At 36.5% G+C, this 20843-nt stretch overlaps 1 protein-coding gene across 3 annotated transcripts in view; it reads right to left on the bottom strand.

Annotated features, from left to right (window-relative positions):
• Positions 1–20843, bottom strand: part of PCCA (propionyl-CoA carboxylase subunit alpha) — a 355051-nt gene that overhangs the window by 277701 nt on the left and 56507 nt on the right. The gene's annotated exons all lie outside the window — the stretch shown is intronic.

The raw sequence follows: 20843 nt of genomic DNA, 5'->3' as shown, positions 1-20843 counted from the left end.
CTCTGCAAGTCAGCTCTGCCCTTGGCTAGCTATCCTCACAGTCACAAAATGGCTGCCAGCAGCACCAACCCCTCTCACTCACAAAAGGGTGGGCGTGGGGGGCCGATGTGGAGCTTGAGCACCAAAGTCTAATGAATGAGAAAGTTTCTCTCCCAGGAATCCCAAGAAAAGCCTCACATTCTGTTTCAGCGGTCCAAACTGGCTTAAGCCTTCACTGAGTCATCCTTGAATAATAATTGTCAGAAGAGATAACATGATTATAACTGGCTTAAACAAATCACCAGTGGTGGAAAGAATGTTAGAGAGGCAAACTGTCCACTGGAACATGAGTGTGCACACGTGCATGCCTACCAGATACAAGCATTCACTGAAGCCTATTTGCTTGGTATAACCATCACCTGCTAGTCAGACAAAAAGTTAAAGAAGCTTACCAGTAATTAACACTTGGCAGAAAGATATCAAAGGAGACAGAATTTCGAGTGGCCACCTTAAACTGTGATACCATATATTGTTCCCTTTGTATCCACACCTTTCCCGTAACTGTTCTCAAGACTTGAAGGGTGAAATGTTACCATGTACAGTCTTACTAGAGTGTTTTTCAAGACGGAATAATCGAGACTTAGGGAAATAAACCACTGTGAGAAGAGGAATGATTCTTGGTATCAGATTAATCTCTAAGTAAGGGCAGGGTTTACTGAAAAGCAGATGATTTGCAAAGTACAAATCAGAAGATAGCTTTGTGTCCTAACAACCGTAGGACAAAACTAAGGGGTGAAGACTTCTATAGGAAGGCCAGCATGAGATTTTTAACTTCTTTTAAGGCATTGTTTCTTATTACATGTAGCTTGCATTTTTCTACTCCTGTTATCATAATGGCTTTTAATTACATAATTCTTCAGTCTGATGTGCATTCTTGTTATAGTTAATATAGAAATACATCATATTACATCACTACATGCTTAAAATTCCCCCCAGTGGTTCCCCAAGGCTGCTGAAATTAAAATCCCAGCTTCTTACAATGGCCCTTGCTGATCTGCCCTGAGCCTATCTTTCCAACCGCATCCTGTACCACACACCTCCTCATTCATCATTCTCCTGCCACACCAGCTTGCCAGCTTCCTTCTCTCTATCGACAAGCTAATCGTCCTGCCTCAGAACATTTACACCTGCTCATTCCCTCGGCCTGGGGAGGGTTTACCTCAGATCCTCACGTGCTGGCCGCTGCTCCTTCTCATCCTTCAGTTACTTCAGTGCAAATGTCACACCCTCCCCGCACCTGAGCACCACCCACAACCCCGCCACACACACCCCCATCCGCACCCGCACCCGCACCCGCACATCCTGGGCCATGGCCCTTCTACAGATGACCGCCTCTGGGTCAGACACTAATCCCCAATCCAATCAGTTGTCAACAGAGTGACAGGCTCACGTGATAAAGAAAGCTTGGTAATTTAAACAGCAACTAAAGCAATGAGGCGAAGAGAAGCAAGAATGTAAGGAACAAGTCAAGTATTAGTGACCAAACTGAGCTGAAAACACAGAAATGATTAACAAGTCAGGCCTACCATGATCTCAGTTTCCTAAAAGATCGTGACAGTATTTATGGGCAAAAAAGTAAATTATTACCCCAATTCAAATACTAGCCATAGGCTTTAGTCTTCTTTCCAATAAAATACACGTATCAACTATTTCCCTCATTCCTTAACGAGAGCACAAGCATGAAAGGATGACACAGAAGTCACTTTGAGCACCTCCAGAGAATGCACACCTGAGGTAATATTACTCATCAGTATATAAATCGCATTTACTAATAATATCAGTTATTTACAGAAGCAATAATTGCTTTAGGATACTTCAAGGTACAAATATTTATCTTTACTATTAAAATTATTAAATTATTAAAATTCAAGATAAAAAAGGTCATACAAACCACAATTTAACAGTGAAAAAAATATGGTTAAACGTTGTGTCTAAATTATTTTTTTAAAAGAAACAGGCATTAAAACAGGTTTCCAAGAAAAAAAGATATCATAGAAAACAGTAATTCTGTATCTGAAAAGAAAAACACCTTAGCATTTGCCCAGAAGACACTGCCTGAACCTCCCATCCATCCTTCTAAATTTGGGGAGTCTTAAGAAATCCTGTGTCAGCAATCAAAGCCAGTGCTGTAACCCAACTATAGCAATCCACTTTCAAAATTCTTAAAAAACCCATTTGGGGTTTGTCGGTAGGAGGTAAATTAAAGCCTTATGTACTGAGAAGCAAATAATTTGAAAAATGTACAGGGGCAATGAACCCTGAAGTTATAAGGCATCGAAATGACTATATAAGTGTTTTGCATAGTTTACCAAGAAGATCCAAATTTTCTATTTTTCATCTATTTTCTAAAAATGTATAAGAACTGTTCAACTTGGCCCTTGGCCTTAAAACACTACTTATCAACTGTTAATTTACCCAAGCATCTTTTCTAGTTTTTAAGTTGAAATAAAATCTATATGACATCCAAGTAACTGAACAGGACAGATTTTTCTGAATCAAACAATGTAATGATTTTCTGGTAGCAAAAATACATTACTACATAAAACATTTATCAGGTATTCTTAAGTGGACAATAAAAAAGAAACCTGAATCAAACTGAAGTCTAGTAATATTAAGGAACTAATCTCAGAAATGTTGCTACAAGTCCTAGCCACTTTCAAATCAGAATTCTACCTCTAATATACAGATCTATTCAAACAGGAAAAGGGAAAAATCCACTTTCATATTAACTATTAGGCAAAAAACAAAATCGTCTTCATAGTTGAATTTTTAAAGACGCTTTCTATAAAGAGACTACTTAGTACCATGCTGAAATTTTCAGTAACTAGAAAATTTAAATGTAGTCAGTATGATGGGAATATTTTCTTTGGTCTCTTTCAGGTCTGAGAATATTTTAAGTCTTGAGTTATTTTTACATGCTCTTCTTGAAGGAACTGATTTCTCTACCCTTAAGTTTTGTATCTTAAAATGTTTGAGAAATGGTAAAAACAGAAATAATCGATTTTCTTTTTCAACAGGGGGGTCCATGCAAGGCTACCTTTGTCAAGAGTATATAAGAGAATACCATCTTAAAGCTCATTTTTAGATTTTTTTCAATTGTTTTACTATAAAGAATTTAACAAAGAAGTTTACTAAATAAATAACAGACTTGAGAAACATAAGAATTCTATAATGCCTTATCCGACCCCAAGTCTACTAGCCCAAGCATCACTAAAACTAGTTAAATACTAATTATACAAGAGGCAATTTGCCAGTAATTGAAAAAAGCCTACGAAATTAACAAGTGAATACTATCTGACACAAGAAAGCTGGCAATGGTTATAGAGGCTTTTGCCTTCTAAAACCAGAATCAGAACTCAAGACGATTAATCAACATTTTAACACTTCCCATCTGTAAGCTCAAGGTAGTGCTCACTGTCACTTGACAAGTTGCTTAGCATTGCAAAATTTGATAATTCATGTCTTACTGAATTTTTACTGACTTGGAAGAAAATAAAACACCAATTAAAAGCAGATGTCACCTTTAATTCTAACTGGCTGACAAAGTTCTAATTTTTTTACCCAGTGCAGAGACAGAACGCCTGTAGATGACAGTTTGGACAGTTAAATATTTAAAGTCACTGATATCCCCCCACAAATTTGCAAGTGATTTTCCAGAACTTAATCCCATGGGGCTTTTTTATCTGGCAAACATCCAAAAGGAATAGTTTCAAGTAGACATCTAGAAGGTAAATTTATTGTTACATTTTTGCAAAGGCTACAAATACTGATCAGAACATTACTAAGCTAATATCCTCAAGATTCCCAGCTTTATCTTCATAAACATAAAAAATTTTCCAAAAACCACATTGCTCCATGTTGCTCCTCTATTAAAATCTAGCTTAAAAAAAAACACAAAAAACAAAAAACTAGTATAAAGATTTAATAAACTGTGCTTAACATACATTCATGTTTAAACGATCCAAGGGCTGGGCTTCCCTGGTGGCACAGTGGTTGAGAGTCTGCCTGCCGATGCAGGAGACACGGGTTCGTGCCCCAGTCCAGGAAGATCCCACATGCCACAGAGCGGCTGGGCCCGTGAGCCATGGCCACTGAGCCTGTGCGTCCGGAGTCTGTGCTCCGCAAAGGGAGAGGCCACAACAGTGAGAGGCCTGCGTACTGCAAAAAAAAAAAAAAAAAAAAAAAAGATCTAAGGGCTAAATCACATCCAACTGAACTTACCATAACATAATAACAATCTGATTTGAGTATTGATATTTTTCAATGTCTTTCAATACTGTATTGTTAGTCATAAGTTCACTCAATTTTGCTTCTACTGAGTTCTGAACAAAACTTCTTAAATTCAATGTTTTGAAAAACACCACAAAAATAAATAAGTAGACAGACTGATGACCATACTAACACTCAACTGACAACATTAATATCTACTTTCCTGCAATAAACCCAAATTTCCATATATATGTAAATAAACTTAAAATGTATAAACAATTACAACATTATTAACCTTCTAAAGATAGCTAGGTTAGTGTTTCCTAATGCTACTGTTTCTATGCATAAAGTAACTTAGAATAAAATCCTGAGATCTAAAAATGCTTCATTATAATATAATAGGTTTTTCTACAAGAAGAAAACTTCTGGATTTTCCCAAACATCCCGATTTCAAAGACACTATAATAAATAGAGTCCCGGCCCAATGTCCAACAACACTGACCACAGCCTCCACAGATTACCCCTGAATGATCTAAGCGAGCTTTCAAAAGCCAGAACAAGCTGCTACCAATCAGGCAAAGAGGGAAAATGAATCCCAGAAGGAATCACCACAGAGATCCCAGTCATAATAACAGGGTCCCTAGGAGCTGTAAAGGCCTAGCAAGGTTTTGCTTGCGTCTACTCTTTACATAACAATCAGACTTGGCTTAGCAGTCAGAAGGGGTAAAGGAACCAGGTTGATCCTCTATTGTTCACTTCCTAGGTCTAACGGAGTATCCGCACTTTAACAGAAAGTCTGTCATGAAAGAAGAATTTGAGGAAGATGAAATGGAAAGGTGGTCACAAAAAGGGGATTTAAGGGAGTGGCCTACCTGTGACAACTTTTGTAGACCTAATCTTTGCATTTCCATCCTGCTTCATGCATTGCTAATCAGAGATCCACTGGAAGCTTCAGAACCAACTGAAAGGCCTGGCAGGGTATTTGGCTTTCCATTCTTCTACTCTGTTTATTCCCAATATATATTCATCAGGCTTAGAAACAACTCTTGAACAAGGGCAGCCACTCAGCAATGAAATGTAAATTACTGACATGTGCTGAAACCTGGACTTGCCACCACTAATGAGTACATTAAAGGAAAAATGCTCACTAGATGACTGCAACCTTTTTACTGAACCCAGTGTGCATGGAAAGCCACAATTCAACATCAACTAAAAGAGCTAGCTGCAAAACAGTAACAGAGCAGCCCTGTCACCACTTTTAATACCTCAGAGACCAAAAAGCTAAGACAAACATGAAATTTTTACACTTCATCGACTAAAAATGTTGTGCAAAACATTATCGTAAATGTGGTCCACTGCGGTTAAGATTTGTGAATCACTATTTCAAACAGTTTCTTAAGAGTGAAGAAAATAAGGTATCTGGTGGTTTAAAAGAAAATCAACAAGGTATTAATCTATTGCTTTATTCATTAATGCAGTCAACAAATTCTAGACTTAGTGATCTAAAACTCACCAGAGACTTGGCAAGACTAAAATTATATAAAGCTTGTCAAGAAAAAATTTATAAACCATAAACTAATGATTTAGATCTCAAAATAAGCAAAATACTTGGTTTATATGAGCAGGGACTCATATATAGAGAGGCAAAGACTATTACTTACCATAATCTAATCTGCAATTTAAAATGGAAAATTCTGAAATAAAATGTGAACAGACATCTAGTAGCTATTATTAACTTTTAAAATATAATTTTCACAGTTAAAATAAATTTTTAATCAAAATTTCAAAGTAAACGTGGCAAAAGAATGAATGAAGGTATCATTAGTTAATTTACTATTAAGTTATTGTGTGACAAATATTTTTCCAAAGAATACTATAATACAAGTCAGCCCTCGTAGTATTAACATGTTTGAATATGATTTAATCTTTCTTTGATGACCTAAAAAGCATAACCGATTCTTAAATGCCCTAAAAAATTAATAACAACAAATACTGTACAACAATGTTAAAAATCTGGTTTTCTCTTTGTGGTTTCTGGCTAAATTTAAGTTTTCTATATAATGCTGTGCAGTTAAACTCCAGCTTTTTAGAACCCTCAGGGCTTGAAAACACAGCAGGCTTTACTCAAAAGAACTGATAACCTACTAGTATGTGATCAGGAAAATCATTTTATTTCTGATTCAGTTTCTTCATCTAAAATTTAGAGATAATGATACTGCAGAATATACACAGGTGGGGGGAGCACATGTGAAACCACTTTTTATACTATTTGACAATCCCCTAAACAAGAGATTCATTAGTTCACTAGGAACCCAAGACCTCATTCCTCCCCTATCAGAAACCCATTTAACAAAGTCTTCTCTCTTATTCAGAAGTATACTTGCCTATCCATCAGGAATCCAGGAGCTTTGACTTTCTTTCTCCTTGAAGAAAAGGTACACTTGTCCAGGTGATTTCCTCAAAAGATATAAGTATGTGTCTACCTTCTACAGGAGATATACTTCGGCATTACTGGTTACTTTTTGACACCTCAGAAGGATTATTTTATCTTCTATCTCTTCTTATTCCTTATTTGATATCTTTTAGTATCTGTAGTTCCTCATCCCCACTGCTGTTTTTAACCTCTACCAACTTCTGTTATTGCTACTAAGGCCCATACACGCCACTCACTAGAACTGTACTGGTCAAGGCCTCAGAAAAGGGAGGCCTCCAACACATGTGTCCCTGGTGGCTGAAGCAGCTGCCACATGCTGACTCACCCAGGACAGCCACACCTCAGACTCCACTGAAAACTACCACCGCTGCTTTCCACTGTTCTCTTTTTTTTTCCTATGTGCTTTTCTTCTTATTTCAACTGCTTCTTTTCCTCACTTCCAGCTTTTAAGGGGGAAAAGCGTAACTTTTGCAGACAACTCTTTATACAGTCCCTGTATCAAGAGGTCTAACAAATTATAATTATAAAATTATATAGTTATAGTCTGCCGGGAAAAAATAATGATGGGTGAGGAAAAAAAAAAGTTGAAAACTTCTTAAGGTTTTATTTTGTTTTGCTCTACAACGAGTTGTACAATCTCTTCTTCAGAGGTAGTACAGCCCAGAAAATAGGAGTACAGCCGATGCTTGGGTTCAAATCCTTGCCCAGGCACCAAGAGCTGTGTGAGCAACTTGCTTAAACCCAACTTCCTTTTGCTTCTTTTACCTATAAAGTAAAGACAGTACTATCCACTTGTAGGGCTATTATGAAAAGCAAATGAGTTAGTACATGTACAGTGCTTGGAACAGTGCCTGGCACACAGTAAATACTCAAAAAAGTTAATTTGCTGAAGGTAGGAATCTCATCAATTTATATCATGGTCACAATCAACCTTGCTGCTTGTACTCTTATCTAAACTCACATTTCCTGTTTGTCTTTCTCTACTATTCACTTTTTAAATTCCTTTTGCTTTTAAATGGTGTGATAAACAATAATAACAGCAGGAATGATCATAAAAATCACAGAGAGTCTTTATACACTATACTAATAAGTACAGGCACAAATTAAAACTCCAAAGCATAAAGACGGCAAAACAAATTTACCATTATATATATAAGGAAGACATCAGACTTCCCTGGTGATCCAATGGTTAAAACTCCAAGCCTCCACTGCAGGAGATGTGGGTTTGATCCCTGGTTGGGGAACCAAGATCCCCCATGCCACACAGCACAATCAATCAATCAAGACACAGCCACATTATACTAAAAGTCATATACAGAAATCCAATATATGATTTTCTTTCATGCAAAAGGAATTAACAGGAAATAATCGATCCTAACAAATACTTGTTAATTTTTTTAAGCAATAAAAATATATTTCAAATTAGCTTGGTGTGAACAGCAAAGAGGTTAAGCCTATTTCTAAAAGTCTGTCTCATTTGTTTGGAAATGTATGTAAGCGATTCCATTAAAACTGAAGAATTGGGACTTCCCTGGTGGCACAGTGGTTAAGAATCCGCCTGCCCATTCAGGGGACATGGGTTCGATCCCTGGTCCGGGAAGATCCCACATACCGCACAGCAACTAAGCCCATGCACCACAACTACTGAGCCTGTGCTCTAGAGCCCATGAGCCGCAACTACTGAGCCCGCACACACAACTACTGAAGACTGCGTACACTACAGCCCATGTGCCACAACTACTGTGCCCATGCACTGTAACTACTGAAGCCCGCATGCTCTAGGGCCCACGTGCTGCAACTACTGAAGCCCGTGCGCCTAGAGCCCATGCTCCGCAACAAGAGAAGCCACCGCAATGAGAAGACTGTGCACCGCAACAAAGAGTTGCCCCCGCTCACCGCAACTAGAGAAAGCCTGCATGCAGCAATGAAGACTCAATGCAGCCAAAAATAAAATAAAGTGGTTAATTGAAAAAACAAAACAAAAACTGAAGAATTATTAACGATTGGTAAAATGGTAAATAACAGGAATTCAGAAATGAGTTAAGTAAAGGGCCTTGACTGACATCTAACTAATTATAAAGCCAGAAAAGGATGTGGTAGTGGGTTGGGAAGGGCAGTCAGAGAAATCTTGCTCTTTCTTACTAGAATGCTCTTCTCCCATGAAGTCCCAGTTTACAGGTCACCTTCTCAGAGAGGTTTTTTTGGTACCACTTTATCCAAAGAGGCCACCTGTTCACCTCTGGCACAGTGTTTCTCAAACTTTTTGGGACCAGAATCTCTTTACAGTTTTTAAAAAACTGATGATCTCAGAAAGCTTTTGCTTATGTGTGTTATATCTATCAATATTTACCATATTAAAATGAAGAAAATGTTTAAATATTTATTATTTTTAAAAGAATAAACCCATTTAAATTTAACAATTAGAATTAACAAATAAATGAGTAAGAGTGGAAATGTTTTATATTTTTTGCAAATCTCTACCATCCGGCTTAATAGAACACAGCTGGATTCTCCTATCTGGCTCTCCATTCAATCTGTTATGATAACATACATCATGTAGCTGCTGAAAAACTCTACTGCACAATCGTGAGAGAATGAGGGGGAAACTATTTTGAAAACAGTTTTTACTTGGCACAGTCTGTGAAAGAGTCTCAGGGATCCCCACATGCCAATACTCTATTGCATCATCCACTTGTGTTTTCTTTATAGCACTCATTATGATCTGAGTCTGATTCATTTATTATATGCCTCCCTGTACTAGAAAATAACCCCATGAAAACTCAGATTTAAAAAAAAAAAAAAAACTCAGATTTTTGTCGTGTTCACCCTGAATATATGTAGTATCTAGAACAGTGATCAGTACCTTGGCACTCATGCCAGAAAGTATGAGGTAAACCTCCTATGTAAATGAAACGGTCTCTCTTCCATTTTTGTAATCCATCCAAAAATAATCCACATAGATTCTTAACCTTGCTAGGTAAACTCACTTGAGTTCACCTGTTTGGTTCCTTGCAATTAGAAATCATATATGCCATCAGTTGAAGTGGCTCATCCTACTGTACTACATCCTTTTTCCAAACTGTGCCAAGTGTTAACGGATATTCCGTGAGGGCAGGGAATTAACGGTCTAATGAAGTAAGATGACAAAGTAAGGACTTCTCAAATTTTTCTTCTATTGTAAACAAAACGCAATGAATCAAAATGTGATTATTTCTTTGGGCAGTTAATCGGTCTTGGAGATAATTTTCTTTGTCTTCTTTGCCTACTTTAATCCAAACACACGTCATAAGAATAGAGCATGGTAAGAGCTCTTTGAGAAATGCAGTTCTATGTAATAGTCTTCGCAGAAGTAGCCTATCATCATAAGACATAAAGCATAAATACTTTAATGTGATACCTAGAATAATTAAAGTTATGTTTTGTTTTTTTTTTTCCAGTACGCGGGCCTCTCACTGTTGTGGCCTCTCCCATTGCGGAGCACAGGCTCCGGACGTGCAGGCTCAGCAGCCATGGCTCACGGGCCCAGCCGCTCCGCGGCATGTGGGATCTTCCCGGACTGGGGCACGAACCCGCGTCCCCTGCATCGGCAGGCAGACACTCAACCACTGCACCACCAGGGAAGCCCCTAAAAGTTACTTTTTATTGCTCTAGATTAAGCCCTTTTAACAAGTGGATTTTTCTTTTTTGTATCCAGTACTACACAGGAGGGAGTTTCTTATGTATCTACCCTCTAGTCTAATAACCAGTTTATACACATGAGAAGGATACTTCTCATGACTCTTTGTGATGGCTATGCTTGCACCAACATGAGATAAACCAAAACGAGCTAGAAAAACTTAATGTTTTTAGATACCATACTTTGACTTTAATTTGGTGTCTACTCTATTAATCTTAAAGGATAAAGACAAAACATTGTTCTATTTCTTCTGCTCATGAAAATATCAAGTATAACTAATGAAGAAGACTAAAAGCAGACATTTTGATAACAAAGGAACATTCCAAAGACAAAGGCTGAAATCCCCTCATACTGGGTGGATGTGAAGAAGATATTTAATGTCTCCCGCATTTAATATGTTCTCCAAGACAATCAAGTTAACACTGAACCCATTATATACTGTATGATATTCCAGCCTCTCGGAACAATATAAGATTTAAAAAAAAACAAACAAAAACTATTTCTTCTGAGCTTAATGTATTTCCTTTCATGGATTTCTTTTCATGAAAAGCTTCAAACATAAGCAAAAGTAGACAGATGGTATAATAAATTCCCAGTTATTCATCACTCAGATTCAATTATTGTAAAACTGATATTAAATTTGTATTTCAGCAATACTGTAACCAAGTTAGCCTTCTAAATATCATGCCATTGTACAATTAATAATATCAAACACTGAGGTAATACGTGATACCCTAGTGAAATATACTGACATTTTATATATAACATATAAATATATAACTCATTCTGTCTATACACTCAATATATTTTATATAAATTGTGGCGTTCTAATCAACAGCAGCATCTATCATTTATCATCAAAACATTTCCTTACAAATAAAGTATAACGGTTAAGAAATGTAACATAATTTCTATCTAATGATATGTTATTTCTCTTAACAACTGTATTCCACAACCAACTACTATGTGAAAGACTGAATAAAAAGCTAAGAAAATGCACACATCAGCAAATACGCCATAAGTACGTTGGGAAGTACACACATACACAAGAAAGGAATACTCTCTGCTAATGTAAATTAGCATATCACACGTTGTATTCAATATGGTACCTCAGAATCTTTGTAGCAATATCTTTAAATAAGGTCCAGTCCAAAAACAAAGCCCCAGAAATGATCTCATTATTTCTGCCTCTTTGCCCATTTTAGATAGCGTGCATTTAAAAGCATAACTTTAGAATGTATCTGGGGCAGTAGGAATCATTAAATATATGTAAGCGTGATCACTAATATCACTTCATTTAATCCAACAAAATCCTCAATCTATTACCTTTATTAGAACAACAACAATCTTTCCTACTAAATTTGAAGCATAAATGGATAAAAATAAATAAATGGGTAAAAATAAATCTTAAGAGATTACAAAGTTACTATAAGTTAAAAATAGCATTACAACATTAAAACACAGAGAGGCTACTCAAAGAGCCCCTCCTACATTTATTTCCAGAATTCCAAATTTTAATTCAGCGACTTCTCTCATCTAATGAAGAGTTAACTAGCATGTACTGAAAGGCTGCTGAGTGATACAGAAGAATTTCAAAGTATAATTTCCACCTTCTACTCGTGTACAAGTTGGGTGACAATCAACAGAGAAACAAGATGTTGTATATCCATACAGCAGACTATTATTCAGCCTTAAAAAGGAAGGAAATTCTGACACATGCTACAACATGGATGGAGTTTGAGGACATTATGCTAAGTGAAATAAGCCAGTCACAAAAGGACAAATATTGTATGATTCCACTTATGAGTTACCCAGAGTAGTTAAATTCAGAGACAAAGTATAACAGACATTAATTACCAGGAGAAACAGAATATTACTATTTAATGGGTACAGAGTTTCAGTTCTGGATGATGAAAGAATTCTGGAGATGAATACTAGTGACAGTTATACAATGCATCAATAAATGTACTTAATGCCACTAAACTGTACACTTAAAAATGGATAAAAGGGTAAATTTTACGTTATGTATGATTTACCACATTTAAACATAAAAATAAACTTAAAAAAAATTCTTCTACATAACCGAAAAATGGACCAAAATAAAAATCAATATTAATTTCAACTGAATGATATTTGGGTCATTAATGAAGGAAATATCTTAACTCATTTCAAACATGGTTTAAAGGAAAATTTATGACTTTTTCCATGGAATTTATAATATACGCAGATGAAATACATATGACAACGCAACATAGAGGATGGAGATGGAGAGAGAGGGAAAGTGGGCTACATGACTACAAAATTTCTACATTGCACATAAAACGGTAAAATACTAAGTTCAAGTAGACCATACAAAGTTAAGGATGTATATTGTAATCCCTAGGAAAACCACTAAAAAATGTAAAAGATCCAACAGATAAATTTAAATGGAATTCCAACAATTAAAATAATCCAAAGAAGATAGGAAAGGAAAGCAGAAGGAAAAAAAGAGGAGACAACCTGAAAACAAATTAAAAAAGGGTAGACATAAGTCCAGTCACATCAGTAATTTATTTATTTATTTATTTATTTGCAGTACGCGGGCCTCTCACTGTTGTGGCCTCTCCTGTTGCGGAGCACAGGCTCCGGACGCGCAGGCTCAGCAGCCATGGCTCACAGGCACAGCCGGCTCCATGGCATGTGGGATCTTCCAGACCAGGGCACAAACCTGTGTCCCCTGCATCGGCAGGTAGACTCTCAACCACTGCGCCACCAGGGAAGCCCACATCAGTAATTTATTAAATGGTAATAGATTCTACTGAAATTGCACAGTGGTGATAGTTACATAACTTGGTGGATAAACAAAAAAATCAGACTTTTACATTATAAAAGGGTGAGTGTTATGATGTAAATTGTATCTCAGAAAAAGCTGTTATTAAAGAAAATAAATTAAGGCAACCCAAAAGCTTAAAAGACCAAACACCACAATTAAACAATACAGATTATCAGAATGATTAAAAAAGCATGGCCCTCCAAAAATGGGCAGAAGACCTAAATAGACATTTCTCCAAAGAAGATATACAGATTGCCAACAAACACATGAAAGGATGCTCAACATAACTAACCATTAGAGAAATGCAAATCAAAACTACAATGAGGTATCACCTCACACCAGTCAGAATGGCCATCATCAAAAAATCTACTAACAGTAAATGCTGGAGAGGGTGTGGAGAAAAGGGAACCCCCTTGCACTGTGGGTGGGAATGTAAATTCATACAGCCACTATGGAGAACAGTATGGAGGTTCCTTAAAAAACTAAAAATAGAACTACCATATGACCCAGCAATCTCACTACTGGGCATATATCCTGAGTAAACCATAATTCAAAAAGAGTCATGTACCACAATGTTCACTGCAGCTCTATTTACAATAACCAGGACATGGAAGCAACCTAAGTGTCCATCAACAGATGAATGGATAAAGAAGATGTGGCACATATACACAATGGAATATTACTCAGCCATAAAAAGAAACAAAATTGAGTTATTTGTAGTGAGGTGGATGGACCTAGAGTCTGTCATACAGAGTGAAGTCAGAAAGAGAAAAACAAGTACCATATGCTAACACATATGTATGGAATCTAGAAAAACAAAAAAAAAGGTTCTGAAGAACACAGGGGCAGGACAGGAATAAAGACACAGACATAGAGAACGGACCTGAGGACAACGGGGAGGGGGAAGGGTAAGCTGGGACGAAGTGAGTGGCATGGACATATATACACTACCAAATGTAAAATCGATAGCTAGTGGGAAGCTGTGGCATAGCACAGGGAGATCAGCTTGGTGCTTTATGCCACCCAGAGGGATAGGATAGGAAGGGTGGGAGGGAGACGCAAGAGGGAGGCGATATGGGGATATATGTATATGTATAGCTGATTCACTTTGATATAAAGCAGAAACTAACACACCACTGTAAAGCAATTATACTCCAAGATATATTAAAAAAAAAAAAAAATCATGACCCAACAACATGCTGGCTACAGGAGACATGTTTTCAATATAAAGAGTCAGATGGAGAAAAACAAATCCTGCCAACAGTAAGCATAAGACACTTGAGAGTCTTCAGAGTCAAACATTAAGCAACTTGTCCAAGATCACAGGGATATGAAGTGGCAGAGCAAGAATTTTAACTCTGACTCCAGACTGTGCTAATACTGCAGGGGAGGGAAAGGAGAGGGAGAAGGAAAGCTCAAGTATAAAATTCAAACTATTTTAACCTCAAGCAAAGGGCAGAAAATTCCAGCCTCATCAAATCCCAGATTCTTAACCTTCCTATTGAAATCACCCGCCAAACCCCACAACTCTAAATGTATCTGCCTTATCTACATCCTTAAAGACTCCCTAAAAATAGATTTTTCTTTTTCAGGTATCCACTTTAGAGCATTTCTACTCAGCATCATCTTCAAATTCTTCAACAAACAGTCTAGAAGCTGAACTCTAATCCAACATGTTCTCAAACATCTCAAAGGACATTCTGTTATGATAAGGGTTTTATGAAGCTTGTTTCATAGGTATTCATTAAGCCTTTTGAACATGACATATTTAAAGTCACAATTTAAAACATATTACAAAATTGCTGTCAAAAGGGTAGAGTCACCAAATTTCTCCTCTAAATTCAGGGAGACATTATTAATTCAACATAAGAATATCCCAGAGAGCAAAAAGGCATCAGTGACTCTTCTGTAGCTCTACAAGCTCACTCAAGTATTGTACTTTACCTATAAAGTCGGCAAAACCAAGTGAAGACAGTTACTTTCACTGGCATCCAAGATCACAAGACCAAAAAAAACAAAAGAAATACTCTGTTTTTAGACCTTAACAATGGTACACCAATGAGGGGGAAAAAGGGAGCAGAAAGAGAACAACTTCCACCAACAGCAAAAAAAAAGGTGCCAGCCAAAGCTATCAATTAAAAACAAAACACTAACAATCCAGTCTAGTTCCAATTCATCTTAGAAGTAGTTTGGAACATTTACTGAGCATGGGATTTATAGTCGAAGACTTTTGTAAGAAACTATACTCTCATTTTCTAGCTATGTGACATTGGGCAAGTCATTTATTCTGAGATTGTTCTCTCTTCTATAAATCATAATACACCACAGATTGTCATAAAGATTAAATAAGAATGTTGCAAGTATTTCTGCAGGTAGGTGTTCCACACCTATTTTTAAGAGCCTGGGGAAGGGCAGAGAAGTTCTGTGCCACTTCTTTTCTTATGAACAAACAAAATCCTACTTCAGCAAATAAGAGTACCCTGTATAACAAATCTACAGCAAATTCTAGCAGGCAAACACACACGCATGTGTGTGCTCCAGACTCCAGTGGCAGTCTCTAGGAATTTAAACTGGGAGCTGGGGTCAGAGGTTCACAGATGGAAGAAACCTTATTTTTCAATGTATACATGTGACTTAAGCTTCTGAAGATTTTACATTCTCAAATTTTTTTCACTTTAACATAATAAAATCAAAGACCTGTGTCCAAAATGGAAATTCTAATAATGTTAATGTAAAGAATATCTATGTAGTTAAAACTAGATGTCTACAAAATACAGTGTAGTATTAACCTTTCTTAAGCCACGCCATATGTCACACACAAAACATACTTCCAGTAGCTACTCAGATCACAGCCTATGTAGATAAAATAGGAGTTATAAACAAATTTGGGCTTGCAAGGTCTACGGCTCTTTTTTTTCCTACTCAAGAAAAAGTTTTTTTCAAATATGAGTGAATAGGGTATCATATTGATCGTTTTAAATTCACTCTAAACTATTTTAAGAACAAAAATATTGTTAAATAACATCATTAGAAAACCTGATAACTTCATAATTTTATTATCAGTTGCCAAGTACTTAAAGCACATTTCACAACTCTAACACACCATGGATTACAACCTCACGACAGAAGACCGATGACCTAGCAAAAGGCTTTCTTCAAATTTCTATCTACACAAACTGATCATGTGCTGCCTCTGTTATTATAAAGTGCGGGAACAGATTTCTATGGGCTTTGGCTAAGTTCCCTACAGTTATTTGGTTTTCACTGTTTGGTTTCTCACTCTTTCCAACTAAGCAAACCAGGGTACAGTATTTTTTTTAAGTGCTCTGTACTTATGGTCAGCCAACCTAGGTCAAGTCCTGATTCTATTACTTACCAATATAGTGTGACTGTTGGCAAGTCACTGCACCTGAGTCTCAGTTTTCTTTTTGTTAAATGGTTGCATGAATTAAATGAAATCATATATGTCAAAGTATTTTGTAAACTACATTATCATGCGTGTGTGTATAGGAATATAATATTATCAGATTATTAATCTCAACAAGAAAAAAAAATCTAAACCCACAAAATACACATTAAAACTATCAGATTAATTTCCCCAAAATGCTAATTTTAACTATCTCATTCTCAAAAAAAGAAAGAAAAAAAAAAAAAAACTCTTCAGTAGCTCTCCCCATCTACTGAAGTAATAATTATTAACTAACACCTGTAATGATAAGGTGATTTGCCTTATCTTATCAATGCCAGATTCTGTGCTAAGTTCTTTAAACATGTTGTTTCTAACTTTCACAACAACCCTACAGGGTAGGTGTCATTCTCTTCATTTTAAAGATGAAAAAACTTGAGCTATTTCCCAATTTCGCTATTATGAACCTTACAATGAACATTTTTAAAGTACATCTTTGTAGGTGAAATTCTTAAGAGTGGAAATGTTGAGTCAAAGAATATATACGTTTTAAATTTTGGTAATACCAGCAAATTTCTGGAACAAAAAAAAAAGATAAAAGGGGGCTGAAATAATTTATACTCCCAAGAACAAGACACTTCCTGTACACTTGTCTACACTGGATGTTACAGCTATTTTTTAAAAGTTTGGTTAATCCAATGGATAAAAAAAATCTCATTATTGTTTTTGAAGTAGTTACATTCCTTACCTTGCTAAAAAGTCTCCAACAAAAGGTGATAAAAAAATACAATCATCAAACCTCAACTGCTTCCCACAGTTCCCTTCTCCACCCTCAATGCTGAGCATTCTGGATAGAAAACACTATCTGTATGCATATATACACATATCTTCTAAATACATGGATAAGACCCATACATGAAACACAAATTATTAAATCTAACATAAATTTCTCATAAAGGTAACTACTGTAACTTATAATTCTGTGCTGCATTAAAATATGATATGATAACATGAAAAAACATACACATAAAAACCAGAAAGATAACTAAAAACACTATGAAATCTCTTTAAATCTCATTTAATCTTTAAACCACTTTTTCCAGGGGCAGACAGTTTAACTTTTCAAACCCCTTTCGTAAACTCCAAAAGAATTTCTTTTCTTAACTCTAACAGTCCTCACAGCCTTCCACCACTGTTCCTTTACTGCTCAGAATACAAGGAGCCCAGAGGGGAAATACAGAATGAAAAACATTTTGGAAATAAAATGTGTGCTCAGCATATTAAAATTACTGAAAATTACTATTCTTTATAAGGATTATTTGTAGCTTTGAATTTTCCATTAATTGTTTAAGCAAAGACATGATTTTGTTTAAATCATGTACAGTAGGGATTCTATACAATCTGATCCCATTTCGTGTAAATTAAGCGTAAAGGATAATTCGTCTTGGGCTTCCCTGGTGGTGCAGTGGTTGAGAGTCCGCCTGCTGATTCAGGGGACACGGGTTCGTGCCCTGGTCGGGGAATATCCCACATGCCGCGGAGCAGCTGGGCCCGTGGGCCATGGCCGCTGAGCCTGCGCGTCCGGAGCCTGTGCTCCACAGCGGGAGAGGCCCATGTACCACAAAAAAAAGAATAATTAGTCTTGTAAAGAAAGCATACAAAGTTTAGAATGCTTTTAACAATTGGCTTATGGTACTTTCTAAAGCAAATAAATAGCACAAACTCAGAAAAAAAATTCAAGAAATCATCTTATTCAAAGCTGTTAACTAAAAACAATATACCAGATGATAAGGCACAAATAGTTTTTCTATAAAGAAAGTAAATATTATGCTGATCGTTGAACAGCAATTTAAAGAAAAAGAAACAACAAACAGAACCAGAAATTAATGGGGGGGGAACCTCCACATTTGATTACATTTCAAACATAAGTTACAGCATACATAAGTTATAGTAAAAGGAACTCGACAGTATTAAACTTTAAAAATTTCTTTTCCAGATTTCCCTGGTGGCACAGTGGTTAAGAACCCGCCTGCCAATGCAGGGGACATGAGTTGGAACCCTGGTCCGGGAAGATCCCACAAGCCGCGGAGTAACTAAGCCCATGCGCCACAACTACACAGGCTGCGCTCTAGAGCCCGCGAGCCACAACTACTGAAGCCCGCACACCTAGAGGCCATGCACCGCAAGGAAGAGTAGACCCCGCTCACCGCAACTAGAAAAAGACCGAGCGCAGCAACGAAGACCCAATGACAGCCAAAAATAAACTTTAAAAAAGATTTCTTTTCCATATTCTGCTCATCTTTCTTGCCAAAAGTTGCTGCCAACATAGTAATCTATTACCACTATCTTAGAAATCAGATTCTAAGAATATTCCCAGTTTGAGACAATAACTATCAATCTTCAATGGTTCGTCACCAACCACACAATGTTGATATGCACAACAAAATCTGTATGCAATTTTATTTCACTGTTATTTTTATGGAACTCACCAGCTATAGCCAGATATTTCAAAAGGTCCATTTTAAATGGCATACTCCAATGGGAAAAGTTTTTAAGCTAGGAAAATTATATCCCAAATAAGAATGTTGCCATGATGCACAAAAAGAGAGGTTAGTTATCACCAGCTACATATTTTTGTGGTGAATAAAAAACACATGGCAATACCACTTTCTAGTTACAAAACAGTCCCTTCTGTGACAGGAGGAAAGTTTTCTTGCAGGTTATTGTTCCATAATTCTTAATCTAATAATATTTACTTAATCTTTCCATAACATTCATTGAACTCACTACGTAGAAATCATTAGAATATAAAACAAAGGGGAAACAAAGAATGAGAAGACCAAGTCTCTTACCTTAAGAGGACATTAAAATACAGAAACAATTTTTACATAATATGGAAGGTGGTATGCCAGATAAGGAAAAAAAAAATTAAATGCTCTAGAAGACAGAGGCAAGAGATTACTTCTCACCAGAAGAACACGGAAAACTAGCCTGGTAGGGGTAACATGAACTGTGCTTTTAAGAATAGACAGTAGTAAGAAATGTGGAACCAGGGGACAGGTGTGACCACTGAGGAGAGTGATGGAAAAGACAGAACAGGAGAGAACCAGCCACATTTGGGAATAGCATGCTGTCTGGTTTGCCTAAGGCATAGCATTGATAAAGGGAAATGGAGGAGATAAAATTAGAAAAGCAAATGAGAAAGGAAGGTGGTCATACATTTTATACCCTTTTCTCTAACATGAAACCCCTGACGGCACAATCTTATCTTCATTTACGGAGAATTTGAACTTCTTCGTAATATTTTTTCCCTGAAGTCATTTGGGCAGCTGACTTATTTTCCACAACATGACTGTGAGCTCCTCATGAGCAGGCGGCACACCCAATTCATTTTTATATCGTTCTCAAATGCCTTGAACATGGCTATCAAATAAGCCCTTTTTAATGACTGAATAAATGCATGAATAAATATACTTGCCATATAATTTCACTTCTCCCGGACTCAGATATTCATCTATACCAGGAGCCGGCAAACTTTTTCTATAAAGGGCCATACAGTGAATATTTATTTACAGGCCATTCGGTCTCTGCTATAGCTACGCAACTCTGCTGTTCTAGAGCAAAAGCAGCCACAGACAAGAGGTAAGTGAACAAGCAGGGCTGTGTGCCAATAAAACTTAATTTACAAAAACAGGCAGCAGCTGCATTTGGCCCGTGGACCACAGTTTAGAGACTCCTCACCTATACAAACTTAAATATATTATATTGTACAAATACATTTAAAATGTATTATATTCAAATCATTTTCTTACATAATGACAGAACCTCAGCCAAAATTTCAAACTAGAAGATAATAAAAAGGGGTATAAACAGGAAAATGTGGATATACTGCACAAAACCTGGTCCACCTGGACCTTTGGATACTTACACCTAATACACCTCTCCAGACATGTGTTACTATTATCCACCTGCGTGACTTTACGTCACAACTTCTTTAGGCCTTAGTTTAATCTATAGGCCTTAGTTTTTAATCTATAAAGTAAATTGGTTAAAACAGATCGTTCTGGGCTAGAATTCTATGATCTTAAGAATTGTCCAAATTAAATTTATGAATTTTAAGTGAAAATTTCATCTTGAAAATGGTAATTGCATTCATAAATAATTCTGAATACATGGAAGAACAAAATATAAGCATATCACAGAAACAAAGTATAATATATTAAAATATTAAGTTAACTTAATACCTGAGATAATCTAATGAGCTTTT

The sequence above is a fragment of the Phocoena sinus genome, chromosome 18 (assembly GCF_008692025.1).
Source record: "Phocoena sinus isolate mPhoSin1 chromosome 18, mPhoSin1.pri, whole genome shotgun sequence".
In the NCBI taxonomy this organism is placed as follows: domain Eukaryota; kingdom Metazoa; phylum Chordata; class Mammalia; order Artiodactyla; family Phocoenidae; genus Phocoena; species Phocoena sinus.
The sequence above is the reverse complement of the archived record's forward strand: the minus strand, read 5'-3'. Positions and strand labels throughout refer to the sequence as shown.